Genomic DNA, 13066 nt, shown 5'->3' with positions numbered 1-13066 from the left:
GTTTGTGTGTGTGTGTGTGTGTGTGTGTGTGTGTGTGTGTCAAGTCTGCTCCAGCCTAATTGTCAATCATAAGCAGACTGATTAGAGTCACATACCATTTGCAGAGTGACTAATTGAAGGTCATGTGATAAGACCTTGGATGAATGAAATATAAGCTCATGTAATTACTGTCCAAATCACCTTTTCTAATAAAACAGAACATGTCGAAGACATCTACAGGTAAACAAGCATGTGAACAAACCATTAAAGGACCCATTTTAGCATAATCAATAAAACCTAATCATGTTCTTGGTCTTCTTAATGATGCTGTGAACTAACATGTAAAAATAATTATACCACTGCTCCAGAAAATATCTGTTTCTAAACAAATGCCCCTTGAAATATCACAGGAAACCTGAAACAAAGTTTTAACCACTTTTCTAATTCAGTGCATGAGACATATTAAACTGCAGGTTACTATAGCAACAATACTTCCACTTCATGCTACATTACCAGTTAATTTTTACTTGTGAAACTGACACAGTAGCTATGGTTTAAACCCACTACAATTACTCTTTTTTTAAAAACAGAGCTTCTCTTTTTGCCTGTGGTAAGCGTCCGTGGTACAATTTTGGAGGAAATACTGAGATCTTTGACATATTAAGTAAAAGTAAAAATACCACAATGTAAAAAATAATCTGTTACAAGTAAAAGTTCTGCATTTAAAAATGCACTTGTGTAAAAGTACATATGTGCCATCAGCAAAATACAGTATTAAAAGTAAAAGTACTCCTGGTTCCTTTCTATATGTTATATATTATGGTGTATACATTATTGGATTATTAGTATTCATGCATTTAGGTTTCAATTTTAATAATATAGCTAGTTGAGGTTAAGTTAAATTTAACTATAGACTGTTGTGTAGTTTAATCTAGCAAGTAATTTTTTATAGGTGATCCGATGATAATTTGTTTTTAAAGTGTTAATTTGCAAAATAACTACAACAGTCAAATAAATATAGTGGTATGAAGTATGAAATAGCAGAAAATGTAAATACTCAAGTAAAGTACAAGTATCTCAAGAATGAATTTAAATAAAGTAGCTGAGTAAATGTACTTAATTACTTTCCACTACTGCCATGATACAAACTCCCTCCACTGAAGACTGTTCACTGTGTTTGAAAGCTCTGATGTGCCGCAGGCTCACAGATCTTTCGTGCCTACCAGCATTGCATTGCTGAACCAACTGTGAGACAAAAATAACTGAACCTCTGTGTGTGAGGATGCTGCACCTTATAATAAGAAGAACACTTTAGTGATATGTTGCACCAGGTCTGTAATTATGTGGAGGTGTTCTGTTGTTGTTTGTTGTCGGTCCTGTTGTTGTTGTTTTTTGTTGGTATCGTAGTTGTCTGTCTGACAATTGCTGTATGGCACACAATGAATTTCTGAAAGAACTAATATCTATCTGTCTATGTATCCATCTATTCATCCATCCATCTGGAAAAAGGACCTGGAGTTCTTTTTTCTTGTCTTTTTCTTTCCTAAGACCAGGCACAGTAGAAGCATGATAATACAAAACCTTTCCCTGGATTTTTGCCATGTTTTTGTAATATTTTTGAAATAGTTTTATGGGTTATAAATAAGTTTTATTGACTTAGGATGATTTACTCTTGCTCCAAAGTGCAGTAAATTACAGCTGTCTGTCAACTGGAAACTCGAGTTCATGCCTACAAAAAAAACATCCACTCTACTGAAGCGTCCTTGAACACAACAAACCTCTGCCAGTCCAGGGTTTCTGACTCCCAGAGGAGAGAGACAAAAAAGCAAAGGGATTTCTTTTCAGAGGATCAATACACTATCACATAAAAGCATTACTTACCACAGGAGAGAGAGAAAAAACTTACTGAGGACTTCAACTGACATGCTACATTTGTTCTGCCAGCTCATTCCTGGATTACTTTAAAGTGGTAGTCGGCCTAACATCATGCAGTAAAAAGAAGCAGACTCCTCTCATATATAAACCTTTGTTATGCCATCCAGTGCTCGGGTTTGGCTGCACATGACAAAGCTGTCAAATCATCCAAGAAAGAATCAGCAACCCGAATATCATTTGTGCAACCAACAATATAATTTTAATAACTCACGGGAAAGAACAGGGAACACTGAGTACAGGAAAAAAGCAATCAAATAGTGTTATGTAGAATTATCATTGTGTATTCTTATCAACAAGGAGTTACTACAAAAAGTAGATATGCAATAAATACATTCTATGTACGTAGAGTAGATTACAACTACGAAGACTTTTTATTTAAAGCTCGCAGCGTAATAATATGATGTTGCGTGAAAAGAGTGTGCAATTAAGAATCCAGCTTCCCCGAGACCCTGAGACAGATGGGTGAGAGATCTATTAGTGGTTTAGATCTCATCGCTCCCAGCAGACCCGCAATACATCTTTTACAGAGAAATGTCGTGAACGGAGACATGATATAAGCCCTGCGTAAATTCTCTGCAAATATCAATCATCTTTTTCCTCCCTCCTTGTGCTGTGACAATATTTGAATTATCGACATTTATATGAACACGGTAGAGCTCAGGGGTCCTCAACCTCGGTACTGAATCACCCACGGGGCATCGAGAGATTACTCTACAGGGTGGAGAAGGTGATAAACGAAAATCTAATTTGCAAATATATTACCCTGTTCATTATATACATGATATATGCTTTGTGAAATGATGCAGTGAAATTATGACATTTCCCACCAAGTGTCCTCAAGCGAGACAAGAATTATGATTTTGTGTCACAAGTTGCCAAAATCTGGCATTTAGAGGTGCCTGTTTGACTTCTCTCTTTGTTGTAATATCAATCTATAGATACTGATTGCTGCTACAGTGATCTTTTTCTTAAAGCCCTGTGTGCTTTTTATGCTGCTTGAAATATTTCCCCTTCCATCCTGCATTGGGAGTTGTGTGTTAGTTTCTCTGGGATCTGAATAATAGTGCAATTCTAATCATAGCAATGTATTCACACTCAAGCTTCTGCTGAGCGAACAGTGACACTGTTTTTTGGGATCGCCTTGAGGAAAGGCGAAATTAGCTTTGATCATATACGCACGCGCTCACACACACACACACACAGCAGACATATTGTGCCTTGTCTTTCATCTTTTCTCACTGTTTGATTCCATCTGTCAATTCTTTAGACTTAATGCACCTCAGGGTCTGTGTTTTGTCTTGGTGTGTGTGTGTGTGTGTCTTTCAGTGTGTGTGTGTGTGTGTGTGTGTGTGTGTGTGTGTGTGTGTGTGTGTGTGTGTGTAAGAATTTGCGTATGAGACTGATGGGAGGAAGAGGAGAGAGACAGACTCTCTTGCCCTCTCTAAGGCTTTGGCAGAAGCAGACAAGGTGATTTGAATTTGATTTGTCATGAATCACAAAACATTAACTCAACATGACAGAAGACAGACACTACACACGGGCTCTGACCAAACACTTGGAAGACTTGAGCATGCAGAGTAGTAACCGCTACATGCTGACAATGCTCAATGCTTTTCAGCTTCTTATTTACTTTTGGTTCAATTTTTTTAGAAAATGCAAGATGTTAAAATTTAATTTTACAGTATAGCGATCAATTGAAACATCGACGCACAACATCGACACTCTGGGGACACAGTTTCTTCTTAAATGAGATTTGTTAAGTTGTGTGTACGCATGTCTCTGTTTTATAAACCTAAATCATTGTGAAACTGAGCTCACGTGCATGAGCCTAATTTCCACTCCCACAGTTACCCGTAAATGTAGATACTTCTGCCTGCTGCACCTCTTGTCAGATCTGTCGATTAAAAGAACGGCAAAGAAGAAGCGCAACCTCGTTAAAAAGAATTAATAATGCCTGAACACACAACCATTACGCATGGCTATTTATAGCTCCCATATCATCAATTAATCAGGCGTAGCCTACCTGTAAACCATCATCAGCGGTGATATCCCAATCATCATTACTAAACATCGGAAAGGTAACCAGCGATTTAGTTTATAGCACTTATATTGAAACAGCATTTATAAAGTGATTAGCAATAAAGCATGAATTACAGAAGTAATGAATCAAAATTATGTGGCTTTGATGGGTATTTTACAGATCAGTGACGACTGCAAAACAAACAAAAAAATGACAGTCAGTGAAATTGGCTCGCAGCCTTAACAAACTATTTCTTATCATTAGATTATTTATTTTTTTCTCCACCTTATCATCACACCTTTGGATCACTTTAGAGAACCGTGCATATTCTGTCTTTTTACATCTCAGTTTTATGTATGGAATGATGCATGGTGTCTGTGTGCATGCATCATTTATACAACTATTGTTTAATTATACAGTATGTAGGATTTCTGTTTTTCTGGTGTTACTAGATTTATGGAGGTTTTACACTCACACAGTGTAAAACTATAGGTTTATGGGTAATTTACATATTGCTACCTCCTTGTGAGTGAAAGCACTAAACATCTTGATTCTGTTTTCAAGCTCACTGAATCTCAAAGTAAAATGACAACATATGCTGATCAGTAGACTGTAGGAGGATTTGGCAACAGCCAAGCCAAATGTCTTATGTATTGGAAGGTAAACACACACCTACGCACACATGCACAGATGCACCTGAATGGTGGAAGAAAAAAACAAAAAACAAGTGCAATTTGAATGCACACTGAAGGCCCATGACAGATGAGTATTGACAACATGCAGGCAGGGCACAAAATTAGTATCAGCCACAAGCCAAATGCTGGTAAAATATGCAAGTGGTTGGTAGATTTGCTTCACTCAACAGCCAAAAAAAACCCAATGGTAATCTATTGAGTGGCTGGTAAAATTTGAACATTCACTAGCCCTTTAACCAGTGGACAAAAAAGTTCATTTTGAACCCTGCATGCAGGGATTACCATTTGGCTACGACAGGCAGCTGCCATATGCTTCACAGAACACAAGCAGCCAAGTGGAGATTAACAAATAGAAAGTTATTTCATTTAAAAGCATTTTAATTACTGAAAAACACCTCTTTTGTTGCAATGAATTGTTCAGTCTTAAGTGCTCTCCATTAGGCTCATTGAGGTGGGCGACATCACTGGTGCCATATGGTGCACGAGCCTACACTGGTGTAATTTTCTCTAAACCATCCCTCCAATTATCATTAAAGAATTTTCTGAGGAATCCAGCACATTAAGAGAACCTCACTGAAAACATGCTGCATGATTTATGATTAATGGCAGAATGAAATCCAGTGATATCCACAAAAATAAACGGCAGCTGCAAATTGGATGAATGGAATTTAACATTTGCTCTGACATGGATCATGAGATATTCATGAGAAGAGTTTTTTTAAAGAACAGTGTGCGTCATTTAGTGGCATCTAGCACTGAGGTTGTGGACTGCATCCAACTGAATATCCCTCCTCCTTCCCCTCTCCTTCCAAGCGGTGGGGCCACGAAAAACGCGAAATGCTCTCTTTAGAGCCAGAGTTTGGTTTGTCCGTTCTAGGCTACTGTAGAAACATGGCGGTGCAAATTGGCACCTATGTAAATATAGAGGGCTCAATCTAAAGTAACAAAAACACAATGATTCTTATTTTCAGGTGATTATACACTAATGAAAACATACTTATGAATTTATATTCTAGTCTGTTCCACTAGAAGCCACTAAATTCTACCCGCTGCACCTTTAAATGTTGTAAGACCTGTATTTTATTTTTATCAAACCTGCAGTGTCTGAATTTTAACCATTATTAAATTTGTAGAGTGTATTTTTTACATAGATTGGCCTTGTGGCTTTACCACACAAGATGAGGACTGAGCTTACCTCTGTGCACTGTGCTGGCTCTGCAATAAAACTCCACAGTAGGAGCTGGACTCTTTCCATTGTGAGATGTGCCAGGGTCAGTACCTGTATGTAAATCTCATCCTATAAAGAAAAACAGACACAACCGAAAGTTACCTGAAAGTTGCTATAATTGATATTTTCAGAATAACAATGGATCAAATGACTAAATTTAATGCAAAGGCGTCACTCTGCAGTTCTCCTCAGCTCAACAGAGCATTTCAGCCTCTTTCAGCTCATTGTTTTGGTTTTCTAGACTGCTACTTTATTCTTTTGGTTCACTCCATCGTTTTTGGCCACAGCAAGCTGCTGTTTTCAGCAAAAAAATAAAGCTCTAAAAACCCACTACCTTCCCAGCACCAAATAACAGGCAGACAAAGTTAGCGACTAGCTTGTGAATATAGCAGAAACCAAAAACAGAGCTAAAAGAAGAGTTAATATTAGACTAAAATTCATCAAGAGGCCAGAAACACGACTTCAAATGAATGCTCCTGTTGCTGCTTGTCCACTGAATGTGTAAATATGTAACATAAAAAGTGATAATATGTCAGTGTTGTGTTAACAGCTTTTTTCTGCTTCCCCCAAGTGGCAGAAAAATAAGTTATAGCAGATTTGATATACGGAAATGACAGATTAAGAATGATACTTGGTATTCAGTGCGGCTCCATGCTCGTCTTCAAGCACTGGGCAACAAATCAAGTCCAAGTACGGCACTGATGGCACAAACATCGATCGAACAATTACTGGCTTAACGTTTCCTTCTTCTGAAACATATGCAGTAACTCACTGAATGTCTTACCAGGCTGGTGATGCAGAACTGCATCTCTAGACATCCAACACTTAACAGAAAATTGACACACTCAGCCTGTATTCTATCAACATTTTACCACTTAAAGTAATGCTTCTCATCATTTTGCAATGATTAAAAGCTCTGTGTTCGTCTCTCTCTGCTTTGTCTCCTTTAATACTGAATTTCAATTTCACACAACCTCAATTAGCCTTTATCTGTATAAGTGACCCATGGTGGTTGGTTAATAGAGTCACTATACACATTCTACATGTAGAGAAAGGGAGAGAGGAACAAGTAAAGCCTGCATGTAATACTTGTCAGTCTCCACTGTCCCGTGTGTGCTGCATGTATCAATGTTTACTTCCTCAATCTGCATGTTTGGATGCTTGATTATTATGTAACATACCACAAACAGAATGCAATTAGCTGTATTGGTGTGGATAGTTTCTTTGATGTTAATGAAGTGAAATGTTTGAAGAAGAAGGGGAGACGCTCACCAGCAAAGCCTGGTTGCCATGGCAGAGCTGACGCAAAAACAGGACCATCCGCACTCTCTCCACACATGCACACACACGCACAGTTGTTGGCTATTTTAAGCTCTACAAGACTGTAATTTGAGTGCTCTATTTTTGACCATTGTAACTGGGTGTGCAGATGGGGAAAAAAGAGAGGGATCAGAGGCTGACAGGGGTGGAGGTTGGGGGTTGGGGTGAGATACTAGCAGGTGAGCGTAATACGGGAACACAGCCCAAAGTGCCAGCAGGCAGGGTCAGGGTAGCCACTTGTTATCCAGTCCACCTTTGCCCCTCTAACACTTTCATCTGCTTTCACAGAGAGAGCCCCCATGTAGACAGACATCCACTTGGACTGCCTGTCGAATTGCACTGTAAACTTGGGAGGTATTTTCACAGCATGAGGGAACAGTTTTGTCTCCTTTGTGCTTCTAAAGGAAATAACTTAAATTGATGTGCTTGTTTTGCAATGACGTATTCTTGACGATTGCAAAAAAAAAAAAAAAAAAAAAGGTTCACAACACAATCCCCGTTGGTATTTACGTGTCTAATATGTTACTGAACACAGCAGGGGACCTTGTGCCTGTGTGTGACACCAATAAACAGAGGCTTTCGTGACTCATGCAAGCATACTATATTGCATTCATACGTTGTACCCGTAATGACAGGAAAGTAGCAGCACTGGACAAATGCCACTTTGGATTCCTGGCGAGATGAGTGGGTGGAAGTCAGATCTATTCTAGGACCTGGACGGGTTTGCTTTTCAGACATCAATTAGTCTGAAAATAGCAGTAAGTCAGGGAGATTACCAGGATGAATCAGAGAGGAGGCAGACACCTGCGCCAGGCTGTTTATAATGGAAGATCTCAGGCAGCTGTCATGCACATCTGGGTAAAGTCACAGAAACTTACATGTGACTTGATCAGAAACCCTGGATGAACCAGTGGGCATCTTATGTTTTTTTTTTCTTCAACTCTCTATCATTATTATTTGTCCTCCTTCACTAGCTATTATTAATATTATTACTGCGGATTATTCATGGAACAGAAGTAATTAAGATAAATTAGGTGATATTATTATACTGCCGACAGGGTAAATCAACATGTTTAAAACAGATAAAATGATAATCTGTTTGTGGAATGCTAAAATGATTATGTTTAGGTGTTAGGTGATTGCTGTAAGTGTAGGTATGACGTGGTCAGGGTTAGTTATAAGAATCTGGAACAGTCTACAACTGGTCAAAATCAACAACAATTTCAAAACAGGACTGGTCCATGTGGGACTTTACATCGAACCTGATCACCTGCTATTTTCCTGCATCCATTTGTTTACACAGGAAGTTTGGATACAGAATAGGCAGTGTGGAGGAATCAAATTAAGCCATATACTCAGGGCACAAAATTAGCACCAGCCACCAGCCAAATGCTGGTACAATATGCTAGTGGCTGGTATACTTGCTTCACTGACCAGCCAAAAAAAACAACAGTTATCTATTAACATTTACTAGCCATTTCGCTGGTGGACAAAAAGTTCATTTTGCACCCTGCATATACTGTAGGACATTTCATTATATTTTGTAATGGCTAAAGCAATAGCTCTTGCTGCCATGTTTCTAATCACTCATGGCTGTGCTCCAGGAGAGATTAGCAACTAATCATAAAGTCTTCCAGCAGACAGCCTGGTTTAATTTGTAGTCAGTGGGAGCAGGATTCAGGTTTGGTGTGGGCACACTGCTACTACTCCCATCCAACACCATGATCCTGTTGCTTCCAAACACACACTACATATAGTATTCCTCTGATTTTCTGCTAAAATTGTGATTTCTAAGTGTAAGAAAAGATGTCTAATAGATTGTACTGTCACTGTAGTTATACCTGCACTTGGAACAGATCTGTTGAAGCTGTCATGACAACATGCAGTCTTTATTATCTGCACTAAAAATCTAAAGTAGGCGACATGGCAGCTTACAAAAATGTTTTTTTTAATGATTTGAAGTGGAAATGGTCAAAAATTATAGCACTGGCAAATACAGAAATGTCACTTCCCTGAAAGAAAGTCGAGATTACCTCATAAATTGACATCCTACTTTCAGTATTCTGTGTAGGTAGACTGTGACAATGTGAGCTCCTCAGTTCCATTCAAATATTTTAACAACACTACACAGGATAACAAGGGTCTGTGTGTGTGCCAAAGGCAATTGAGACCACTCTGTGGATCAAACTGCAATTCATCATTAGTTTGCAAATGGTTGCCCTTCAGAAAGAGGAAGAAAAGGAAGGAGAGAGCAAAAGAAGGAAAGGTTTAGTGGGAGTTCAAAGGCAACAGGAAATGTGAACCATCTGTGCAAGCCCTAATTTCTTGGTTGTAAAAAACATTTTTGTATATTTTTATTTCTAATAACCGGGCAGTGTGCCTTGTGGCTGTTTTCAGGCACAGACTTCAGAGTCTATTGGCAAACAAACAGTGAGGCAATTAGTCAATGGTTAAGCATACAATGTACAACAGTTATACCACTCTGAAATGCATCTGTTTCACGGGGGTCATACTTGGTTTACAGTTTCTAGACATTCCTGGCCATAAAAAAAAACAAACGTGCCAGCCATTCTGCATTTTCAAACACAAATGGCAGTTAGTATTGTAAGAAGAGAGTTGCTCTTCATAAAAGTGACAGAGATTCCTTCCATTGTTTCCGTTATATCTCTGAGAGTTCTTATGATAAAAACTGCTCTGTGTCTTATTTCTCTCTGTCAGAAATCCCAGCATGTTTCCATGGCAACCACACTGCCATTAGCCAGCTGTCCAAAGTGAGATAACATAGCAAGCAAAGTTGAGAGGGAGTTCTATACATTCCCATTGTGATACCATAGATTAGGGAAAGCTGTTGTGTCGGTACTGGTGGAGGTGTTTGTTTACCCGGCTCACATCACGTTGTACTCAATGCACCTTCAATACACCTCGCTCATCACCACTTCATGTTAGGTGATTTTATCAGGACAAGCTTTCTGAACAAAGTCAGGTTAGATTTATAACTGGTGTATTTTACAGAACAGCTTTATTAAAAGGGTGCAATTTAGAACTAGAGCAATATATTTCCCTTTGCTCATGCAGTTGTGTGTGTAGTCACACAGTATATTCAAAATTTGATGCATTACAACACTTATAATTCATTAGTACTCCTTAGCATAATTGTTCCCAGGAGTTTCCCATGTATTTAACACCCTGACAAAGTACGACTGCATTGTGCCAGTGCATGCCCTATGGCATGAATGCATCAGTTAGGCCACCATCTGGCAGCTTGTGCAATATTTGTCCTGCTGCGCTCTGCAAGTGCTCCCGCTGAAATGGCAGCATTGGTAATGCAGAAACAGCTTGTCTGAGACATACAAGCCTTATTTACATGCCTGTCCCTGAAGGCAGAAACAGACTGCCAGGCTCTGTCTAAAATCTATAATTTTGCATGAAGGAGTTAACACATGTATTTCTATACACAGTCTCAGCACAGGTCATTGGTCATGTATGAATGTACAGAAATAAACAGATACATATGTGAAGTATAGCATATAATTGTGCAGAAAGGCCAATAAGAAAAAAAAAAGTGCATCCCTCCTCTCTAACCCTCCCAGTGTCTAATAAGTTACCATGACAACCAGAGAGTGGAGAGGATTGCCCTTGTTGAGCTTGAGCTTCCTTTTGTTGGAAAGGTTTCCCTATTTCTCCTGTGGTCTGCCATAATCACCTCATGATAATCACACATAATCTTTATGGAAAGAGTATATCCCGCATGAGAATGTATAATGGATCATGCAGAGAAGACGACTGAAAGATATTATGCCAAGATCACTTTAAAAATCATCCACACTGACTCAGCATTCATTCTTGCATTTGAAAAACTGCTGTCACATCAGAAAAGCCAGGTAGTTTTTTTTTGATGAAATTGCTTTTTTCAGTGACTGTGTTCTTAAAAACAAAATAAATGCAGACATGTCCATTTCTTATTCTAATAAATACAACAGCTGTACTTTTTTTTGCAATTTCTAACCCTGTTTTTGTGGATTGGCGTGCCATGTAGCGAAACTAATGTGAAAACACATCATAGTCCTGTCACGTTGGAAAACTAAACATCTAAATAAAAAGAACAGAACAGAAAAGAAATCCATAACTATCTGTGGCAGCAGTAAGGAAACACTCATTGGACCATTCATAGCATTCCCGTAATCAACACTCCTGCACCTGTTGAGGAGGATTAGAATTTGAGCCCACTTTCACGTCTTTAATCCCCCTTTAATATGCACTTCATGTAATAATGAGCTGCTTGACTTCTCTGATAGCACAGCTTGAATCTGATTCAAAGCCACCCCATGGTTTGGAAAGCTCCTTCTCTGCCTCAGCAACAAAACTTTGTTCTGCTATTTTGTACATGACCCCCCACCACCACCACAAACACCACCCCTCCACCTCCTCTCTGTCTTTCACTGCCTGCCAAAGGAGCAAACATTTCATACGGCGAATCAGCTACTCATCTTCTGGCGCTCTAATCTGAGTCGGCTCCGACTGACTACTGAGGGGGCACAGGTTATCATTAACCACACACATGCTCTACAGCGAAAAAAAAACAAATGAAGGAAGCCACAACATCTTTCTGTTTGTTTCCAAATCACTAGCGGCACAAATTGCAGAAACCTTTATTAGGATTTAATGTGTACTTGGTAGAGAATTGATAAGATGGGAGAAAATGTGGGTTATTTGAAGTTCACCAATCCTATGAGCAGAGGGACATGTTAGGAGGAGTGTAACAGGACACAAAATCCATAATTCGGTGCACACATTCATTCTGTGGTCACTTCCCAGAGTTTCTAAGAGAACATGTCAGTTTATCTGACAAATAAAGGGCAGCAGAATCACACCACAGATTCCCCACCCTTAAAACATTTGTCCAATCGTAAAGTTCAAGCTCAGAAGCATAAAGAAAAGAAATAAATGCAGACCAAAAGACAGATAATAGTCATTGAATAGTCATCAAAGTCATTAAAGCTATGATTTTGGATGCACATTTTAGCTCATTGTCATATTTGGTAATGATTATAGTTTTGGGTTGCTGTTAATGTTGGATGGTTTGCAATCCTACATTTCTTTTTCTTTTTTTTTCATTAACAGAGAAATTTAACCCCATAGAAGCAGCACATTCAAGGATAACTGGAGAAGCTGAAATATTTACATTTTCTCTCACTCTCTCAGTGAATACCAAGACCACCTTATCTGCCTTCATTATGGTAGTCTTTGTTTAATTATGAACCACTGATTAAAATTCCACTCATCTTGTGCTGCCTGCATCGCAATACTGAAGCACACAAGTACACGAAAGCGCGCGCGCACACACACACACACACACTCTCACACACACACACACACACACACACACACACACACACACACACACATACACACACACACACACACATATTGATTCCTAGTTTCAGCAAGGAGATGAAAGATTGTGGCCACAGGAGAGCAGAGAAATTCATCAAGGTGAGCTTATGATAAATGAGAGTGACAAATATTGTGACATAAATGTTAAAGGTCATGTGTGACACACAGTGCACCTCTCCAACTAGGAGAGTGAGCCATGTCATTATCTCCTCCACCAGCTCAGTGGAGGGACCAGCAGGGCAACAGCCAGCTAAATGTCACATCTGCTGTGCCAACGCATGCCGACAAAGCGCGCCGACAGCGCCGCGGTGGGGCAGGCTGCCACTGCTTTGCCAGTCCATTATAGAGTACCCATCTCAGGACTGGCACACAAAAGCTACTGTCATATTGTCATCTGAGGGGATCTCAGCAGACAATGAGCTCCACCACCATTGCTTGGACGAGAGTGTCCAAGTGTGTCTGGAAAGATAACGTAGTGTAACCTGGACCTTTTCT

At 39.3% G+C, this 13066-nt stretch overlaps 1 protein-coding gene and 1 long non-coding RNA gene across 8 annotated transcripts in view; one reads left to right on the top strand and one right to left on the bottom strand.

Annotated features, from left to right (window-relative positions):
- The window catches only part of shisal1b (shisa like 1b), a 107593-nt gene that overhangs the window by 58040 nt on the left and 36487 nt on the right, over nucleotides 1–13066 (bottom strand). For all 6 annotated transcript variants that reach the window (XM_044356248.1, XM_044356249.1, XM_044356247.1 and 3 more), the window contains one exon: nucleotides 5825–5926. The gene's annotated coding sequence lies outside the window, so the exon portion shown is untranslated. The remainder of the gene's footprint in view (nucleotides 1–5824; nucleotides 5927–13066) is intronic.
- The window catches only part of LOC122985524, a 110512-nt gene that overhangs the window by 62854 nt on the left and 34592 nt on the right, over nucleotides 1–13066 (top strand). The window lies entirely within an intron of this gene.

Source organism: Thunnus albacares, chromosome 7 (assembly GCF_914725855.1).
Source record: "Thunnus albacares chromosome 7, fThuAlb1.1, whole genome shotgun sequence".
In the NCBI taxonomy this organism is placed as follows: domain Eukaryota; kingdom Metazoa; phylum Chordata; class Actinopteri; order Scombriformes; family Scombridae; genus Thunnus; species Thunnus albacares.
This window is presented reverse-complemented; position numbering and strand designations above follow the sequence as displayed.